Source organism: Paroedura picta, chromosome 5 (assembly GCF_049243985.1).
Source record: "Paroedura picta isolate Pp20150507F chromosome 5, Ppicta_v3.0, whole genome shotgun sequence".
Lineage (NCBI taxonomy): Eukaryota > Metazoa > Chordata > Lepidosauria > Squamata > Gekkonidae > Paroedura > Paroedura picta.
Genome location: NC_135373.1, coordinates 27,733,442 through 27,752,963, shown reverse-complemented (window position 1 = coordinate 27,752,963; position 19,522 = coordinate 27,733,442). Strand labels below are relative to the sequence as shown.

Below are 19,522 nucleotides of genomic sequence, written 5' to 3'. Positions count from 1 at the left end.
TCATTTTTAAAGCATTTATTGCCCTTTTATCCCACTTTCTTGATTTATGAACCTTTCAGATAAATTCATATTATATCTTATATTATGAACCCTGAAGAAATCAATACCTACTTCACTACAGGCTACAGCCATCGCATTTGCAGGCCAAATTTCCTCTACCATTTGCCAGAAAACTGCCTGCAGGCATGTACCTTAGAACAGTGGTCCCCAACCTTTCTATCACCAGGGACCGGTCAATGCTTGACAATTTTATTGAGGCCTGGGGGGGGGGGTAATCTTTTGCTGAGGGATGTCGCTGCCACCTGAGCCCCTGTTCCACTTGCTTTTCTGCTGGCACCCTTGACTTCCCGCCGCCCGCCGGGAGGTGCTGCTAGCAGCAGCTGCGCAGTTCCACGCCAAGGGGGAGCCCCAGCCATGGCAGCCACCGGAGAGCACCAAAGGTGAGCCGCGGCAGAGTGGCAGGTCAGCCCCCAAGGCAGCAACCAGGGAGGAGGACGAGGAGGAGCTGCGGCCCGGTACCGACTGATCCACGGACTGGTACCGGTCTCCGGACCTGGGGTTGAGGACCACTGCCTTAGAACATATAGAAAACCACACCAAATATTTTGATGCATTTTAATTGTTTTTGCAAAGCATTTGTCATCTTCCAGGTGGCAGTACCTGCCATTCTGGAGGTGACACAAATCAGAAAATACTACAGGATTTTGTCTAGGTTTTACTACTTTGATTGGTGATTCTCTATCATTGGTTTAGCTTGAGCTCGCCGCATAGAAGGCAAAAGAGAAGCAGGTAATCGTCAACGTGGTCTGGTATCATCAGTAGGTCATCTCCTTTATTTTTTCTGCAGCAAAAACAATAGCTATGAGTACAGAAGATGTAAAGGAACATGAAGCAGAGATGGATCAGGTTCTTGACTACAGCTCTTTGTCTGGGTCCAAAACTCAGTCCCACCCTTCATCCTTCATTGACTGGAATCCCTCCCTTGTGCAAATAACGGTGGTAGCTACAGTTTCCAGTCAGCCAGGAAAGCCCAGAGCACAACTCCCTGCCCGCCCTTAAGGAACACAGCTGATGCCCTTATTAGACAATGGTTGGCTGCCTTGTAAATGGGGAACCATTACATTCAGAGTGAGAGAAGCCTGCAAGAACATGATAGGCTGCTTAGAGAGGCTCTTTTGTTTTGGTTTTCATAAAAATCCTGCTGAGACTTACTTCAGCCGAACATAAACATGGCAGAGGGCTTGCTGGGAGGGAGAGGTGACCACCCAAATGTCCTTTAGTGTGCATGCTGCCAAAACACAGTGCAAACAGCATCAAAGAAAGGAAGGGACCTGTGGTGAGTATTTAAGTCACCACATGTGTGGGTCTCACCCTCTTCGCCAGGGATTCTGCAGGAGCTGCTTCCCTCCCACCCACCCTAGGTTGTTGTATACAGCATTGTTCAGGGTTTTGTTTGATAATTGTCACAGCTGTGGGTTTCCATGGGATGGAGCCTATTGGCAGAGAGTCCAGTGTGCAATCAACACCCTGGGGTTTTGGGCCTCCCTACGGGGTGGCACATATACGAGTGTGGTGTTCCCAGCTGGGAGGCCAGGGGTTCATTTGCCAGGTGGTCTGGGCAGTCAAATCAGGATGGGCAGATCTCCTTATTACTACCAAGAATTTCTCTGCATCTAAAATGGACCTAGCTTGCTTCTTTTAGCCAAAACAGCATCTTGCTACATCTTCCTTTTTGTCACCTACAAGTTCCCTTTTTAGAAATACTCACACTTGCACTGGAAGCACTGTCACTGTCTCCCTGAAAAACAGAGACGTAACATGAATTGATGTTTTAAAATTTGAATAGGATCACACATCTCTCCTCCACAGCTATCAGGGGCAGGTGCATCTCCAATTCCACTTCATGGGAGTGCTCATTCTAATGCTCTCTTTTCTTTGCAGCCCTTTTCTAAAAACTCTTCCAGGTTTTGTTCAGTAACAGTGTTAGGATACGGGAAACAGGTAAGATGGAAGGGCTTTGGAAAAAATGTCAATGTGGGAATACATCTATAAAGTCGTGGATTATTTCATGACTCAGCAACCCAACTTGCCTTTGATCCAGAAACAACTGCAAATACTCAGTAAGGTCTTGGCAAGAGGTTTCGCTTGCTCTGCACAGGTGGCATGCAGGCATCCCTGACTGTCGCTGCTGCTCACCAAGCAGTCCCATCGAACTTTTAGGGGGTATGAAGTAAAGGAAGGGCACTATGGAGGAAGAGGTTATTCGGATCAGTGCCTGACTCAGTGAAAAGAGGCCTGAGATTGCTGCTTTTGTTATAGCCAGCAGCCTCCACAATAGAGGGGAATGATGCCAGTTTGGTGTAGTGGTTAGGAGTGCAGACTTCTAATCTGGCATGCCGGGTTCGATTCTGCACTCCCGCACATGCAGCCAGCTGGGTGATCTTGGGCTCACCACAGCACTGAGAAAGCTGTTCTGACCGAGCAGTGATATCAGCGCTCTCTTAGCCTCACCCACCCCACAGGGTGTCTGTTATGGGGAGAGGAATGGGAAGGTGACTGTAAGCCCTTTGAGCCTCCTTCGGGTAGGGAAAAGTGGCATATAAGAACCAACTCTTCTTTTTCTTCAGGTAAAAAAACATTGGTCAAATTGATGGAAGTAGAATGGAGTCATATCTTAGGCTCAGTCCTCATTGTCTGACATTTCCACTGAATTTGACTGTTGAAGAACTAGCCTGTTTGGAATTGGCCAAGGTCATCATCTGCTCCCATAACACTGTTTCCCCATCACTTGATTAGGTGAAAATTATTTCTCTAGCTGACAAGGCTCGTTGGCAGGTTCCATATGTGGTCCCCTTTTTCCCAGTCATGGGGCTAATGTTGATGGCAATATCACTCTATTCTTTGCACATGGAATAAAACTTAATCAATGTTCATTGCCTTCAGAAAAAATGAGCAATCTGGCAGCTTCCTCTTGATTTATCTAATAACCCTCCCCCCTTTAGAAATACTCATGGCTGGGGCAGCTGGCGCTCCTTCCTGAAAAACAAATATGGATAGCATGAACATAAGAGAGGGGCCACTTCCTCCTCTCCCACAAAGCCACCATTGGGAGCTGACAGAAGGTTGGGATCCTGATGACAGTGACCAGTTAAGAGTCAGAGCCCGGAGAGGAAGGTGTGTGGCAGCGGGTTTTGAATTAGGAAAGGAAAGAGCAGGAGTCAGATGTTGCCTGTCAGAAAGACGCAAGAAGCTCTAAAAGAGTTGGTATTACAGTATTCTATCCATGTACTTCCAGCCCTACAAATGTATTTTAAATTCCAAAGTAATTTTATCTCCTTTGATCTTTGAGGTTTCTGCTGATCTGAAGATGGGTTACGAAGGCATTCTTGTCTCTGTTGCTCACCAGCAGTCCAACCATTTTTATGTGACAGAAAGCGAAGGAGTGAGAGAAACACAATTTCAGACTCATCACACATAAGGAAAAAATCTGCTGAAAATCCTAGTTCTACAATTTTAACTTCCATACTTGGTTTCTAAAAAATGTCTCTGTACTAAACATTTTTTGGAACAAATCATCAAATAGTCAGTCCTTGAGCAGCTGGAACAGAGAGTTGTGATTTCTAAGACTCAGCACGGGTTTCGCAAGAACAAATCACGTCAGACCAACCTTATCTCGTTTTTCGATAAAGAGACTACATTGCTGGATCTGGGGAATGCTGTGGACATAGTTTATCTGGATTTCAGTAAAGCGTTTGATAAGGTTTCACATGATATTATTGTTGACATGTTGGTAAAATTCGGTATGGATCTTAATTCTGTCAGGTGGACCGATAATTCGTTGACAGATGGTATCCAACGGGTACTTGTTAATGGTTCAGCATCCTCTTGGAGAAGTGGAGTTCCCCAGGAATCTGTCCTGGGGCCTGTGTTGTTCATCACATTTGTAAATTATTTGGACGAGGGTTTAGAAGGGCTACTTATTAAAATTGCAGACAATACTAATACTGGGAGGGGTAGCAAACACAACCGAAGATGGAATCAGATTACTGGATTAGGCTCGAGAAGTGAGCTAAACTGAATAAAATGAAGTTCAATAGGGACAAGTGTAAAGTTCTGCATTTATGTAGGAAAAACAAAAAAAAAACAATATAGGATGGGGGAGATGTCATGGCAGTAGTAAGTGTGGAAATTATAACCATCTTCAAATATTTAAAAGCCTGCCATATAGAGGATGGAGCAGAATTATTCTCTGTTGCCCTGGAGGAACAGACCAGAACCAAAGGGATTAAATTAATTAAAAATAAATTCCATCTAAACATCAGGAAGAAGTTCCTGACAGAGTGGTTTCTCAGTGGAAAAGGCTTCCTCGGGAGGTGATGGGTTCTCCATCTTCGGAAATTTTTGAACAGAAGCTGGAGAGCCATCTGACGGAGAGGCTGATTTGTGAATGCTTAAGGGTGTGGCAAGTTACAGTGGATGAGCGATAGGGCTGTGAGTGTCCTGCATAGTGCAGGGATTGGACTAGATGACCCAGGAGGTCCCTTCCATTCTATGATTCTATGATTCTATGAAAAAGAATAGTGCCTGAAAAATGTGCAGTGGACAAATAGATGAACATGCATTGCAGTGGGGCTCAGTCCTCATTGCCAGGGATTTCCACTTAACCTTAAATATGCCAAGCAGCAGTGCTTGGAACAGGGCCAAGGATTCCTCAGTTACCACACAAAGCTCTTGCAAATTCTCTCTTGTTGAGGGCACAATTATTTTCACACCTGACAACTGAGAGATTCCGGGTGTGATCTGCTCTCCCAGAAGCTTCTATGTGGCTAATAGACAGTCCTCCATATTATTATCAAGATGTTCTCAGCATCTACAATGGCCCTTGCTTGCTTCTTCCATCCAAAACAGCATCCTGCTACATCTTCCTTTTAGTTACGTACAAGTTCCCTTTTTAGAAATACTCACATTTGCACTGGAAACACTGTCACTGTCTCCCTGAAAAACAGAGAGACGTAACATGAACTGATGTTATAAAATCTGAATAGGATCACACATCTCTCCTCCACAGCTATCAGGGGCAGGGGCACCTCCGATTCCGCTTCATGGGAGTGCTCATTCTAATTCTCTCTTTTCTTTGCAACCCTTTTCTAAAAACTCTTCCAGGTCTTGTTGGGTGACAGTGTTAGGATAAGGTAAGATGGAAGTGCAAAGGGAAAAATGTCAGTGCGGGAATACATCTATAAAGTCGTGGAATATTTCATGACTCAGCTACGCAACTTGCCTTTGATCCCGAAAGAACTGCAAATACTCAGTAGGGTCTTGGCAAGAGGTTTTGGTTGCTCTTCGCAGGTGTCATGCAGGCATCCCTGACTGTCGCTCTTGCTCACCGAGCAGTCCCATCAATATTTTAGGGGGTATGAAGTAAAGGAAGGGGATCAAGGCACTATGGAGTAAGAGGTTAAGCAGATCAGTGCTTGACTCAGTGAAATAGGCCTGAGATTGCTGCTTCTCTTATAGCTAGCAGCCTCCACAATGGAGTGGAAAGAGGCCAGCAAAAAAAAGAAGAAGAAGAAGAAGAAGAAGAAGAAGAAGAAGAAGAAGAAGAAGAAGAAGAAGAAGAAGAAGAAGAAGAAGAAGAAGAAAAGAAGAATTGATCAAATTGCTGGAATTGGAATGGTGTCATATCTGACCCTCAGTCCTCATTGCCTGAGATTTCCACTGAATCTGACCCTTGAAGAGCAAGCCTGTTTGGAACATTGCCGAGATCATCATCTGCTCCCATACCACTATTTCCCCAACTCTCAATGAGGTGAAAATAATTTCTCTAGCTGACAAGGCTCATTGGCAGTTTCCATCTGTGGTCCCCCTTTTTCCAAGTCAAGGGGCAGATGTTCATGGAAATATCACTCTGTTCTTTGTCTAGTAACCCTCCCCCCTTAAGAAATACTCATGGCTGGGGTAGCAGGCTGTTCTTCCTGAAAAACAAATATGGATAGCATGAACATAAGGGAGGGGGCACTTCCTCCTCTCCCACAAAGCCACCATTGGGAGCTGACAGAAGTTTGGGATCCTGATGATCCCTTTTCTGGTGTTGTCCCCTTTTTCCCAGCCTTTGGGCAGATGTTCATGGCCAGAAGGCCATGCCATTTTCTTCATCTCCCGTACTCCAACAACTTGGCTGGCTCCCAGTTGAATTCTGGATTAAGCTTAAGGTTCTGGTAATCATCTTTAAGGCCATACACAGTTTGGGCCCAGTATATTTGAGAGACCACCTCCCTGCCTATACCCCCAAAAGAGCCTTACGCTCTGCCACCTCCAAATGGCTGTGGATCCCTGGCCCCAGAGACATGCGTCAGTCCTCAACAAGGGCCAGAGGCTTCTCGGTCCTGGCCCCCACCTGCTGGAACGAGATCTCTGAGGAGATCAGACCCCTGCCTAAACATCCACAATTCCGCAGGGCCTGCAAAAGGGAGCTCCTCCACCAGGCATTCGCTTGAGGGTGACCGACTTGGAACATCTGCTGGTCCCCCCAGATGCCCCCCCATGACTGAAAGAATTGACCTCCCAATGTTGATGTTATCTATTATATCATTAATGCTGTATTGTAATGTTTTAAGGTTTTACTGAAAGCTGTTTTGATGTTACAGCCTGTATAACATTCCATGTAAGTTATATAATGTTCAATATAAACAACCCAGAGCCGCAAAGAATGGGTGGTATAGAAATCCAAATATACAAACAAACAAACAAATAAATAAATAAATCTAGCATGCACTTTGCTTGCTATTTTTAGACGCAACTGCATTTTGGCACATCTTCCTTATTTATATTCAGTTGTCCCCTTTTGAAAAATACTCACGTTGTCTCCTCCAGCCTCATCCTGAAAAACAGAGATGAATAGCATGAACATATCAGACGCTATTTGTAAACTTTTTACTGAATCACAAATCTATTATCAGTAGCCATGAGGGGCATGTCCTCCTCCACCTCTCCCAGAGTGGATCTAATGAGAGCTGAAGGAACATTGGGGTATGGATGATAGATGGATGGATGGATGGATGGGTGGGTGGGTGGGTGGTTGGGTGGGTAGATAGATGATAGATAGATAGATAGATAGATAGATAGATAGATAGATAGATAGATAGATAGATAGATAGATAGATATAGAATGCACCTTGCTTGCTACTTTTAGACACAACAGCATTTTGGTACATCTTCCTTATTTATATTCAGTTGTCCCCTTTTGAAAAATACTCACCTTTTCTCCTTCATCCTCATCCTGAAAAACAGAGATGAATAGATGAACATATCAGACGCTATTTGTAAACTTTTCACTGAATCACAAATCTATTATCAGTAGCCATGAAGGGCATGTCCTCCTCCACCTCTCCCAGAGTGGAGCTAATGAGAGCTGAAGGAACATTGGAGTCTGGAGGGCAGTGAGGAGAATTGAGCCCAGAGAGCTATGTGTGAGGCAGATGGGGTGGAGTTGGTGAGCAAAGAACTGGAGTCATAACCTGCCTTCAAGGAACATTTAAGAAGAATGGACAGTTAATGATCAAAAGTTCCTATGTTGTATCCTTGTGCATTGAGCGCTACAACTGATTAGGTGTGAGGGACGGATCTCCTTATCACTCTCCCAGATGTCCACCAACCAGAGCTTTTGGAATGTTGAGGTAAAGTTGACAGTGGACAATCAGGATAGTTAAAACCCAGAGGCCTCTCTTGGAATCCAGTGAATGAAAGCTGAAGGAGAGTTCTCAGGAAGTTGACTATAATCTTGGGGAAATTAAAGATTCTGGAATAGAATATAAATTTAGCTCGGCCAAATATTGACGCGGTGGGGGGCTTGCTGGGAGGGAGAGGCGACCTCTCAGAGGCTTCTAGCGTGCGCGCTGACAACACAGCATGCACAGCGTAAAGGGTGGGGCGGGACCTGTGGAGACTATTTAAGTCTCCACGTGCGCGGGTCTCGCCCTCTTCACCAGGAATGCCGCAGGAGCTGCTTCCCTCCCACCCACGCTATGTTGATACAGCATTGTTCAGAGTTTTAATGTTTATGTTTTGTTCAATAATTGTCACAGCTGCAGGTTTGCATGGGATGGAGCCTGTTGGCAGGGAGTCCGGTGTGCGATTGGACTCCCTGGGGTGTGGGGCCTCACTACGAGGTGGCACGTATACGAGCGCGGCTTACCCTGCTGGGAGGCCAGGGGCCCGTTTGCCAGGTGGCCTGGGGGCAGTCAAAGTAGGTTGACGCCTGGTGGCTCCCCCGCATAGGTCGCTTCCCTTAGTGGCAGACTTCAGTAGGCAAGGGGATCTGCTCTCCCGGCTGAGAACGGTGCGGGTCCCCAGGGCACCTCTAGACTCCATGGATCGTTGGTGCAGTCTGCTGACTGCAAGGTCAGGCTCCCTCTCCCATGCCGTGCCAACCCTCCCGTGGGAAGGTAATAAAGCTGTGGCCTTGTTTATCCCAATATTGGTGTCACATCTTATTCCTGCACTAATGCCCTCCTGCAAGTCAAATGTACTCAATCTATCCCTTATTCAATTAAAAAGCCAACATGAAAGAAATCATTATTCTTTTAATAATCATATTCACTTCTGTAAGCTGGCCCTTATTCTGATATCATGATTTCCATGATAGAATTTGAGGTTGTCTATATTGCTCACCAATTGTTCTAGGTCTCTTCAAACCCCATTTTTAGATGAATAGTAAATGGACTGAGGAGGATTCCTGGATGCAGAGAAGCACGTCGGACCTGAACAAGGGCCAGAGCCTTCTCGGTCCTGGCCCCCACCTGGCGGAACGTGCTCCCTGAGGAGATCAGAGCCCCGCCTGAACTTCCACAGTTCCGCAGAGCCTGCAAAAGGGAGCTCCTCCACCTGGCATTTGCTTGAGGCTGACCAACTTGAAATATCTGCTGGTCCCCCCAGATGCCCCCCATGATTGAAATAATTGACCTCCCAGGGTTTTTGTTAACTGTTATTATGTCATTAATGATGTATTTTAATGTTTTAAGGTTTTACTGAAAGCTGTTTTGATGTTACAGCCTGTATAATGTTCCAAGTAAGTTAAATAAAGTTCAATGTAAAGCACCCAGAGCCGCAAAGAATGGGTGGTATAGAAAGCCAAATAGATGGATGGATGGATGGATGGATGGATGGATGGATGGATGGATGGATGGATGGATGGATGGATGGATGGATGGATGGATGGGTGGGTGGGTGGATGGGTGGGTAGACAGACAGAAGACAGGCAGACAGACAGACAGATATAGAATGCACCTTGCTTGCTACTTTTAGACACAACAGCATTTTGGTACATCTTCCTTATTTATATTCAGTTATCCCCCTTTGAAAAATACTCACGTTGTCTCCTCCATCCTCATCCTGAAAAACAGAGATGAATAGCATGAACATATCAGACGCTATTTGTAAACTTTTCACTGAATCACAAATCTATTATCACTAGCCATGAGGGGCATGTCCTCCTCCACATCTCCCAGAGTGGAGCTAATGAGAGCTGAAGGAACATTGGGGTCTGGTGGGCAGTGAGGAGAATTGAGCCCAGAGAGCTATGTGTGAAGCAGATGGGGTGGAGATGGTGAGCAAAGAACCGGAGTCATAACCTGCCTTCAAGGAAGATTTAAGAAGAATGGACAGTTAATGATCAAAAGTTCCTATGTTGCATCCATGTGCATTGAGCGCTACAACTGATTAGGTGTGAGGGGCGGATCTCCTTATCACTCTCCCAGAAGTCCAACAACCAGAGATTTTGGAATGTTGAGGTAAAGTTGACAGTGGACAATCAGGATAGTTAAAACCCAGAGGCCTCTCTTGGAATACAGTGAATGAAAGCTGAAGGAGAATTGTCAGGAAGTTGACTATAATCTTGGGGAAATTAAAGATTCTGAAATAGAAGATATGTACTCAATCTATCCCTTATTCAATTAAAAAGCCAACATGAAAGAAATCAGTATTCTTTTAATAATCATATTCAGTGTCTTTCACCCTTTTCAGTAGCATTTCATTTGAGATTTTTTTTGGTAGCAAATGGGTAGTACTTTGCATACCACTGATTCCTTTAGAATTCTTTTCTTTGGTCTGTCGTTTCTTCAACAGTCAAAAACTATTTTGGCTGATGACAAACACTTCTGTAAGCTGGCCCTTATTGTGATATCATGATTTCCATGATAGAGTTTGAGGTTGTCTATATTGCTCACCAATTATTCTAGGTCTCTTCAAACCCCATTTTTAGATGAATAGTAAATGGACTGAGGAGGATTCTTGGACCCAGAGAAGCGCGTCGGACCTGAACAAGGGCCAGAGCCTTCTCAGTCCTGGCCCCCACCTGGTGGAACGTGCTCCCTGAGGAGATCAGAGCCCTGCCTGAACTTCCACAGTTCCGCAGAGCCTGCAAAAGGGAGCTCCTCCACCTGGCATTTGCTTGAGGCTGACCGACTTGAAATATCTGCTGGTCCCCCCAGATGCCCCCCATGATTGAAATAATTGACCTCCCAGGGTTTCTGTTAACTGTTATTATGTCATTAGTGATGTATTTTAATGTTTTAAGGTTTTACTGAAAGCTGATTTGATGTTACAGCCTGTATAATGTTCCGTGTAAGTTAAATAAAGTTCAATGTAAAGCACCCAGAGCCGCAAAGAATGGGTGGTATAGAAAGCCAAATAGATGGAAGGATGGATGGGTGGGTGGGTGGGTGGGTAGACAGACAGATAGACAGACAGACAGACAGATAGATAGATAGATATAGAATGCACCTTGCTTGCTACTTTTAGACACAACAGCATTTTGGTACATCTTCCTTATTTATATTCAGTTGTCCCCTTTTGAAAAATACTCACGTTGTCTCCTTCATCCTCATCCTGAAAAACAGAGATGAATAGCATGAACATATCAGATGCTATTTGTAAACTTTTCACTGAATCACAAATCTATTATCACTAGCCATGAGGGGCATGTCCTCCTCCACCTCTCCCAGAGTGGAGCTAATGAGAGCTGAAGGAACATTGGGGTCTGGTGGGCAGTGAGGAGAATTGAGCCCAGAGAGCTATGTGTGAAGCAGATGGGGTGGAGATGGTGAGCAAAGAACTGGAGTCATAACCTGCCTTCAAGGAAGATTTAAGAAGAATGGACAGTTAATGATCAAAAGTTCCTATGTTGTATCCATGTGCATTGAGCGCTACAACTGATTAGGTGTGAGGGGCGGATCTCCTTATCACTCTCCCAGAAGTCCAACAACCAGAGATTTTGGAATGTTGAGGTAAAGTTGACAGTGGACAATCAGGATAGTTAAAACCCAGAGGCCTCTCTTGGAATCCAGTGAATGAAAGCTGAAGGAGAATTGTCAGGAAGTTGACTATAATCTTGGGGAAATTAAAGATTCTGAAATAGAAGATATATACTCAATCTATCCCTTTTTCAATTAAAAAGCCAACATGAAAGAAATCAATATTCTTTTAATAATCATATTCAGTGTCTTTCACCCTTTTCAGTAGCTTTTCATTTGAGATTTTTTTGGTAGCAAATGGGTAGTACTTTGCATACCACTGATTCCTTTAGAATTCTTTTCTTTGGTCTGTCGTTTCTTCAACAGTCAAAAACTATTTTGGCTGATGACAAACACTTCTGTAAGCTGGCCCTTATTGTGATATCATGATTTCCATGATGGAGTTTGAGGTTGTCTATATTGCTTACCAATTGTTCTAGGTCTCTTCAAACCCCATTTTTAGATGAATAGTAAATGGACTGAGGAGGATTCTTGGACCCAGAGAAGCGCGTCGGACCTGAACAAGGGCCAGAGCCTTCTCAGTCCTGGCCCCCACTGTCAGACGTTGAAAGGACTCACAACCAACTTCTTTGAAATAGAAAGTTTTATTGAGAAATACTTCATACACCTAGACTAGAGAAGTCAAATCTGGCTGAGGACAGATTTGCTTCTCCTTATCAATACAATTCTCCCGCCCAGAACTTGAAAGTTCCCAAGGGAGGGGAGGAAGGAAGAGGAGACAGATACAATTAAAAACAGTGTTACTTTCTCATGTCCTTGGCTGTCTTCAGGCTTAGATAAGGTGTTATGGTTACCAGAAGCTGGCCCAGCCGAGAGGCCTCAAGGAAAGGAACATTCAGAGATAATGGCTACATCAACATAGTTTCACTTTTAACAAGCATGCATTATATAGGGGCCTGGAGCTCCCAGGCACCAAGCGGCAAAGGTCAATCTAACTGTCATGGAGAAACTCAGGCTAATTTATGACAGGGTTTTCTAACAATCCTGACACCCACCTGGTGGAACAAGCTCCCTGAGGAGATCAGAGCCCTGCCTGAACTTCCACAATTCCGCAGGGCCTGCAAAAGGGAGCTCCTCCACCTGGCATTCACTTGAGGCTGACCGACTTGGAACATCTGCTGGTCCCCCCAGATGCCCCCCCCATGATTGAAATAATTGACCTCCCAGGGTTTCTGTTATCTGTTATTATGACATTAATGATGTATTTTAATGTTTTAAGGTTTTACTGAAAGCTTTTTTGATGTTACAGCCTGAATAATGTTCCATGTAAGTTAAATAAAGTTCAATGTAAAGCACCCAGAGCCGCAAAGAATGGGTGGTATAGAAAGCCAAATAAATGGATGGATGGATGGATGGATGGATGGATGGATGGGTGGGTGGGTGGGTGGGTGGGTGGGTGGGTAGGTAGATAGATAGATAGATAGATAGATAGATAGATAGATAGATAGATAGATAGATAGATAGATAGATAGATAGATAGATAGATAGATAGATAGATAGATGTTTTAAGGTTTTACTGAAAGCTGTTTTGATGTTACGGCCTGTATAACATTCCATGTACGTTATATAATGTTCCATGTAAACCATCCAGAGCCGCAAAGGTTGGGTGGTATAGAAATCCAAATATACAAAGAAACAAACAAACAAACAAATCTAGCATGCACTTTGCTTGCTACTTTTAGACACAACAGCATTTTGGCACATCTTCCTTATTTATATTCAGTTGTCTCCTTTTGAGAAATACTCACTTTTTCTTCTTTACCTTTACCTTTCTCCTGAAAAACAGAGATGAATACCATTAACATATCAGAAGCTATTTGTAAACTTTTCACTGAATCACAAATCTATTATCAGTAGCCATGAGGGGCATATCCTCCTCCACCTCTCCCAGAGTGGAGCAAATGAGAGCTGAAGGAACATTGGGGTCTGCTGGGCAGTGAGGAGAACTGAGCCCAGAGAGCTATGTGTGAGGCAGATGGGGTAGAGTTGGTGAGCAAAGAACAGGAGTCATATCCTGCCTTCAAGAAAGATTTAAGAAGAATGGAGAGTTAATGATCGAAAGTTCCTATCTTGTATCCATGTTCATTGAGCGCTACAACTGATTAGGTGTGAGAGACGGATCTCCTTATCACTCTCCCAGAAGTCCACCAACCAGATCTTTTGGAATGTTGAGAGTTTGAGGTTGTCTATATTGCTCACCAATTGTTCTAGGTCTCTTCAAACCCCATTTTTAGATGAATAGTAAATGGACTGAGGAAGATTCCTGGACCCAGAGAAGCGCGTCGACCTGAATAAGGACCAGAGCCTTCTCAGTCCTGTCCCCCACCTGGTGGAACGAGCTCCCTGAGGAGATCAGACCCCTGCCTGAACTTCCACAATTCTGCAGGGCCTGCAAAAGGGAGCTCTTCCACCAAGCATTCGGTTGAGGCTGACCAACATGGAACATATGCTGGTCCCCCCAGATGCCCCCCCCCATGACTGAAATAATTGACCTCCCAATGTTGCTGTTATCTATTATATCATTAATGATGTATTGTAATGTTTTAAGGTTTTACTGAAAGCTGTTTTGATGTTACAGCCTGTATAACATTCCATGTAAGTTATATAATGTTATATAATGTTCAATGTAAACCACCCAGAGCCGCAAAGAATGGGTGGTATAGAAATCCAAATATTCAAACAAACAAATAAATAAATAAAAATAGCATGCACTTTGCTTGCTACTTTTAGACACAACAGCATTTTGGTACGCCTTCCTTATTTATATTCAGTCGACTCCTTTTGAGAAATACTCACTTTTTCCCCTTCACCTTTACCTTTCTCCTGAAAAACAGAGATGAATAGCATGAACATATCAGACGCTATTTGTAAACGTTTCACTGAATCACAAATCTATTATCAGTAGCCATGAGGGGCATGTTCTCCTCCACCTCACCCAGAGTGGAGCTAATGAGAGGTGAAGGAACATTGGGGTCTGCTGGGCAGTGAGGAGAACTGAGCCCAGAGAGCTATGTGTGAGGCAGGTGGGGTGGAGTTGGTGAGCAAAGAACAGGAGTCATATCCTGCCTTCAAGAAAGATTTAAGAAGAATGGACAGTTAATGATCGAAAGTTCTTATGTTGTATCCATGTGCATTGAGCCCAAGAACTGATTAGGTGTGAAGTCCACCAACCAGACCTTTTGGAATGTTGAGGTAAATTTGACAGTGGATAGTCAGGAGAGTTAGAACCCAGAGGCCTTTACGTTCACACTACCTGTGAAACACTGCAAGTCATTGACATTGATACAATTGAGTATTTGGGTTTTCTGGCATATCTATCTGAACATGAGCATATACCATGAACATCTGGCATAGCTATCTGAACATTTTCTCTCAGCCTTATTCCCAGCTACTCTGGGCTACCAGCTACTCTGATTTTATCTGTAGATGTCCATCTCTTCCAACTCTATCTGCTACCTCAGAGTGCTCCCTTACAATCTTATTATTTTATTTACATTTTACTTTTATCCCAGAATGGAATAAAAAGGGATTCATCACAGCATTGTTCCTACCCCAACTTTATACTCACAGAATATCCTCGTGAGGTAAGCTAGGCTGAGAAATTGTGGCAGGCTATTGGCTATTGGGAGACCTCTCATGGAAAAGAGGGGATTCCAAACTGACTGTCCCAGGTCCTAGCCTGCACTCTAAACCCTACGGCATACTGCTCTCCATTCGTTTCATCTTAAAAACATGTCTTCAGTGAACCATCTGTAATATCCTTGCTGATGTGCAGAAGGAGAGGCACAGTTCTGACATGAATGTCTCCTTCATAGAAGTGTTTGTGGAATTGATCCAGTGGAAGTCTCTAATATTCCTCAGGTTTCTTTTTCATCAGGTTTCTTTATAATGGAACCTGAGCTGAAAAGTCATAGATCCATGATTAATCCAAAAAGGGATTTTGGAACTCTAGATGTTCCCTGCAGAAAACTACAAATGCTTAGTTACCCTAGCAGGGAGGGGGAAGTAAACCGATTACTGGAGCAGAATAGACTTTATGCACTAAAAAAATAAATAGACGGATTTTCATTTTACGGTCTGAGTCCTTCATCTGTCTTGGCTCTGTGGTAGTGGAGGGGAGTGGTGATCCTTGTCCAGGAGGCTTACTCCTACAGGGCTCTTCCTGAGTCTAGGGTGGGATTCAGTCAAGAACCTGGCCATCTGGTTGGCGTACCATTCACCCACTGCACCACCAGATGCCCCGTCAAGCATGCTGGAGGTGGCAGCTGCATGGGCATTGCAGTTTCCAGACTTATAATCCTGGTTGACTTCAGTGTTCACATGGATTCACCATCCCTGGGATATGGCTTGGATTTGGTGTTCGCCATGGTGACAGTGGGGTTTCTTGCAATTTGTTGTCAGCCCAACCATCAGGCTGACCATACCCTCAACTTGATCTTTGGCATGGGGTGACAGTTGTATCTGGAGGCAAGTAAACTTGTCCTATGGTCAGACCACTGTGCCCTGAAAGCCTGGCTTAGGGTACCACCCCTTCCACAGATGGGTGATGGGTGTATTTTACTCTGTCCATAGAGACTTATAGAATCTGTGGGATTCCTGAATGTTCTATGGGACTCTATGCCCAATATGTTGGCGGCCTTTGTGGAGGACTGGTAGTCCCACCTAATGGCTGATATAGATGAGATTGCTCCTCGGCAGCCACTCTGCCATTGCCTCAAGCTGGCTCCATGGTATTCCCAGAAGCTTCATGAGAAGAAGAAGGAAGTGAGCGAGTGTGGTTGAAAAATCATAATGAAGCAGCAAGAACTTCCTACTGCATACTTATAAAGGTGTATGAGATGGCGATGAAAGTTGCGAAATGGGATTTTTTTGCCACTGAAATCACATCCGCTAACTCTTGTCTGGTGGAATTATTTAAGGAAGTTCACTCTCTTAACCTTCTCAAGGAAGGGTGCCAAAATAGTAGTAAATTGGACTTGAGATGTGAGGCATTGACAAACTTTTTTGCAGATAATGTCTTGTCGTTCCACCAGGGCCTTCCTGCCACAATTGATACAGTACCTTAACTAGAAGCTCTGTGACCACCATGGGAGATGATGTTTGATGGCTTCAAACAACTCTCTTTAGCCAAAGTGGACAAGTTGCTGGGGTCAGTGAGAGTGACCACTTGCCACCTGGATCCATGCCCATCGTGGTTGCTCAAATTGAGTGACTGACAGATAGGAAGCCCCTTGAGGGATATTGTCAACCTCTCTCTGATATCAACAGAGATCCCCTATGGGCTGAAGGCGACAGTGGTCCACCCTCTCATGAAAAAATCAGAACAATTGCTGTATCCATGAGACCCCACCTGCCACCTGGTCTAACACCTCACATTTCTGGGTTAGTTAGTTGAGAGGGCTGCTGTCGACCAACTCCTGGCTTTCTTGAAGGAAACATCATGTCTTTACCCATACCAGTTGGGCTTCTATCCTGGCTATGGGGTGGAGACTGCAGTGGTCATCTTGACAGATGATCACCAGCACCAGCTGTAATGGGGAAGTTTGACTATCCTTGTCCTTCTCAATCTTTCAGCCACATTTTATGTGGTTGACCACAAGTTGTTAGTCCACCACTTCGCCAGGCTGGTATTAGGGAGACAGCCTCACAGTGGCTGGTCTCTTTCCTCCAGCACTGGACACAGAGGGTGGCAGTGGGGGAAGAGCTGTTCGGCCCCTTTGCACTCCCTGTGGAGTGCTGCAGGGGGCAATAATCTGTCTCACACTTTTAAACATCTATATGTGCCCTCTGGCATAGCTGATCTGGGCCTTTGGGATGAGCTATCATCAGTATGCTGATGACACCCAGCTCTATCGCCTAATGGAGGGATGGCCAGACCCCCCCTTCCACAAAAACATTTGCCAGTTTTTTGGAATCAGTGTCTGGATGGCTCAGGCAGAGTCATCTGAAACTCAGCCCCTCCAAGATTGCAGTCCTGTGGCTGGGTAGAAGAGGCAGGATCAGGAAGCATGACTCCCCTGCCTGGATGGGGTACAGCTTATGGCTGTGACTGTGGCAAGGAATTTGTGGGTGATCTTTGATGCCTCCTTGTCTATGGAAGGTCAGATCATGAAGGTAGCCTGCATGGTAGTTTACCATCTGTGCCAAGCTAGGCTACTAGCACCCAACCTGTCACCAGAACACTTGGCCACAGTGATCCAAGCAATGGTGACTTTCAGATTAGACGTATGTAACTCATTCTACGCGGGCCTTCTCTTGTCTCTGACCTGGAAATTGCAGTTGGTGCAGAATACAGCTGCCAGCATCCTCATAAGATCATCTTGGAGGACCCATGTCCAGCCTATTCTTAAGCAGCTGCACTGGTTACCAATTAGCTTCCAGTTCAGGTTAAAAGTTTTGGTTCTTACCTTTAAGATCATCTGTGGCCTGGGCCTTGCATATCTTCGCTCTGTGGGTATTAATTTGCTGGTTATCCCTGACCCATGGAGGCATGCATGGCCTTGACCAGGGCAAGGGCTTTTTCAGTCCTGGCCCCGGCTTGGTGGAATGAGCTCCCTGAAGAGCTGAGGGCTCTTCTGATGAAGCTGTCAACTTTTTGCAAGGTCTGTAAGATGGATCTCTTGTGCCAAGCACATGGTTGAGGCCAGGCCAGGAAGATGGGGTCGCTTCCTATATAGGCCCCTGTAGAGCTCTGTAGAGGTATTACCTTTACCCAACTATCCACCTACCTACCTAATCAACGGTCTACCTGGCTACCTAACCAACTGCCTACCTACCTATCTAACCAACTTTTACCTGCCTACCAAAGTATCTAGCTACCTAACTACTTAACCAACTGACGACCTGTCTTCCTACAGCACACAAGAAGTTTGAGTCCATGATGACGTAGCTCCAGTTTACTACCCCACTGCCCAGCCACTCTTTCAAGCTGTCCTTAATAACCGTAGCAATATTTCTTGAGGTGTATGAGTTGTCTTTCAGCAGTTAAGCCTTCACCATGTTTACCATGGGCTGGTACATGGAAGGAACCACCTGGTGACTTAATGCACTGTGGGATGGAATGGAATACAATGGTGCAAAGTGAAGTAGCAGCCTACAAAATCGTCTGTCCTCCAATGGCAAGACAGTAGGATGAATTTGCTGCAAGTTCCTGTGGAAAGAGGTGGAGGAAAGGTGGCTTGGGTCTGTCCCATGGCACATGTGGGCCTTGCAAATCCTGAATTTATAAGTATTCTGAAAACCAATCAAAACAGTATATCAAGAAGTGACTTTCTCCCCATAGTGTATCAATGGAAGTAGATGTTTTTTTTAAAAAATAGAGATGCTTTATTATACTTACCCGAAACAATGGAATAACGTTCTTTACCTAAGGGGTGGGGGAGAGAGAGAACGTTATTCTTTCACATTTCCAGAAGCTGTTGCAGTGTCTAGTAGACTAAAACTCTTTTGTCATGTCCATCTATTTTATTAAAGATTCCAAAAAAACATAGGAAAACAGGAAGCAAATGAACCCCCTTTGTTGTCCAAACTAAAATTGGAACTAAAGGAACTCATATTTATGCAATGGTCAGTTGACCTGGGAAATTTATTGACACAAGATGTGACTTTAGCTGCTAATTTAGATAAACAGATGTCAAAGATAGCTGGACTAGATTTGTGCAGGAGAGGACTCAAAAGAGCAACAGAGAAGAAGAGAAAGAAACAGATACAGTTTTTTTTCTTAATGTTGGCCTCATATACTCAGCTTACTGATCTACAAGAATGGATATTTGTTTTTTGTAAAGCAAATTGTGACTCTTATTCAGCATCGCAGTCTATAATACCATTAGGCATCTAGCATCTGAAAGCACCCAGAGCCATGCAGGGGGACAGAAATGAACTCAGACGGTGATACTGCAATAAAATAAAAAAATTGTGTGATCAAATTTAAAATAAAATTGTGTGAAAGAGACACAGAATGGGGGATTATCTGGATATGTTACTTCTGCCTGACAGAGACCAAGGTGCATTCCGCACATGTTGGATAGTGCACATTCAAAGTGATTTTGCAGTTTAATTTTCCTGGGTGAAACAGGAAATTGTACTACTGAAGTTAGCCAATGTGTGTGAAATGAGCCTAGGGCTTCAACAGAAGTTCTGCTGTCCAAGAGATTTTTAGAGAGCAAAGGGAAGGAGAAAGTGATACATGAAAAAAGGAAGGACCATCAGAACAG

General features: G+C 44.4%; 1 long non-coding RNA gene across 1 annotated transcript; it reads right to left on the bottom strand.

The window, feature by feature from the left end:
- Positions 1–615: 615 nt before the first annotated feature.
- LOC143839013 (uncharacterized) lies at positions 616–18,671 on the bottom strand. Its single transcript, XR_013231523.1, has 10 exons — positions 18,649–18,671; positions 14,106–14,132; positions 13,058–13,084; positions 10,864–10,884; positions 9,370–9,390; positions 7,259–7,279; positions 6,860–6,880; positions 4,966–4,995; positions 1,769–1,798; positions 616–841 (listed from the first exon to the last, which is right to left on the bottom strand). It is a non-coding gene; the product is annotated as an uncharacterized LOC143839013 (long non-coding RNA).
- Positions 18,672–19,522: the final 851 nt, after the last annotated feature.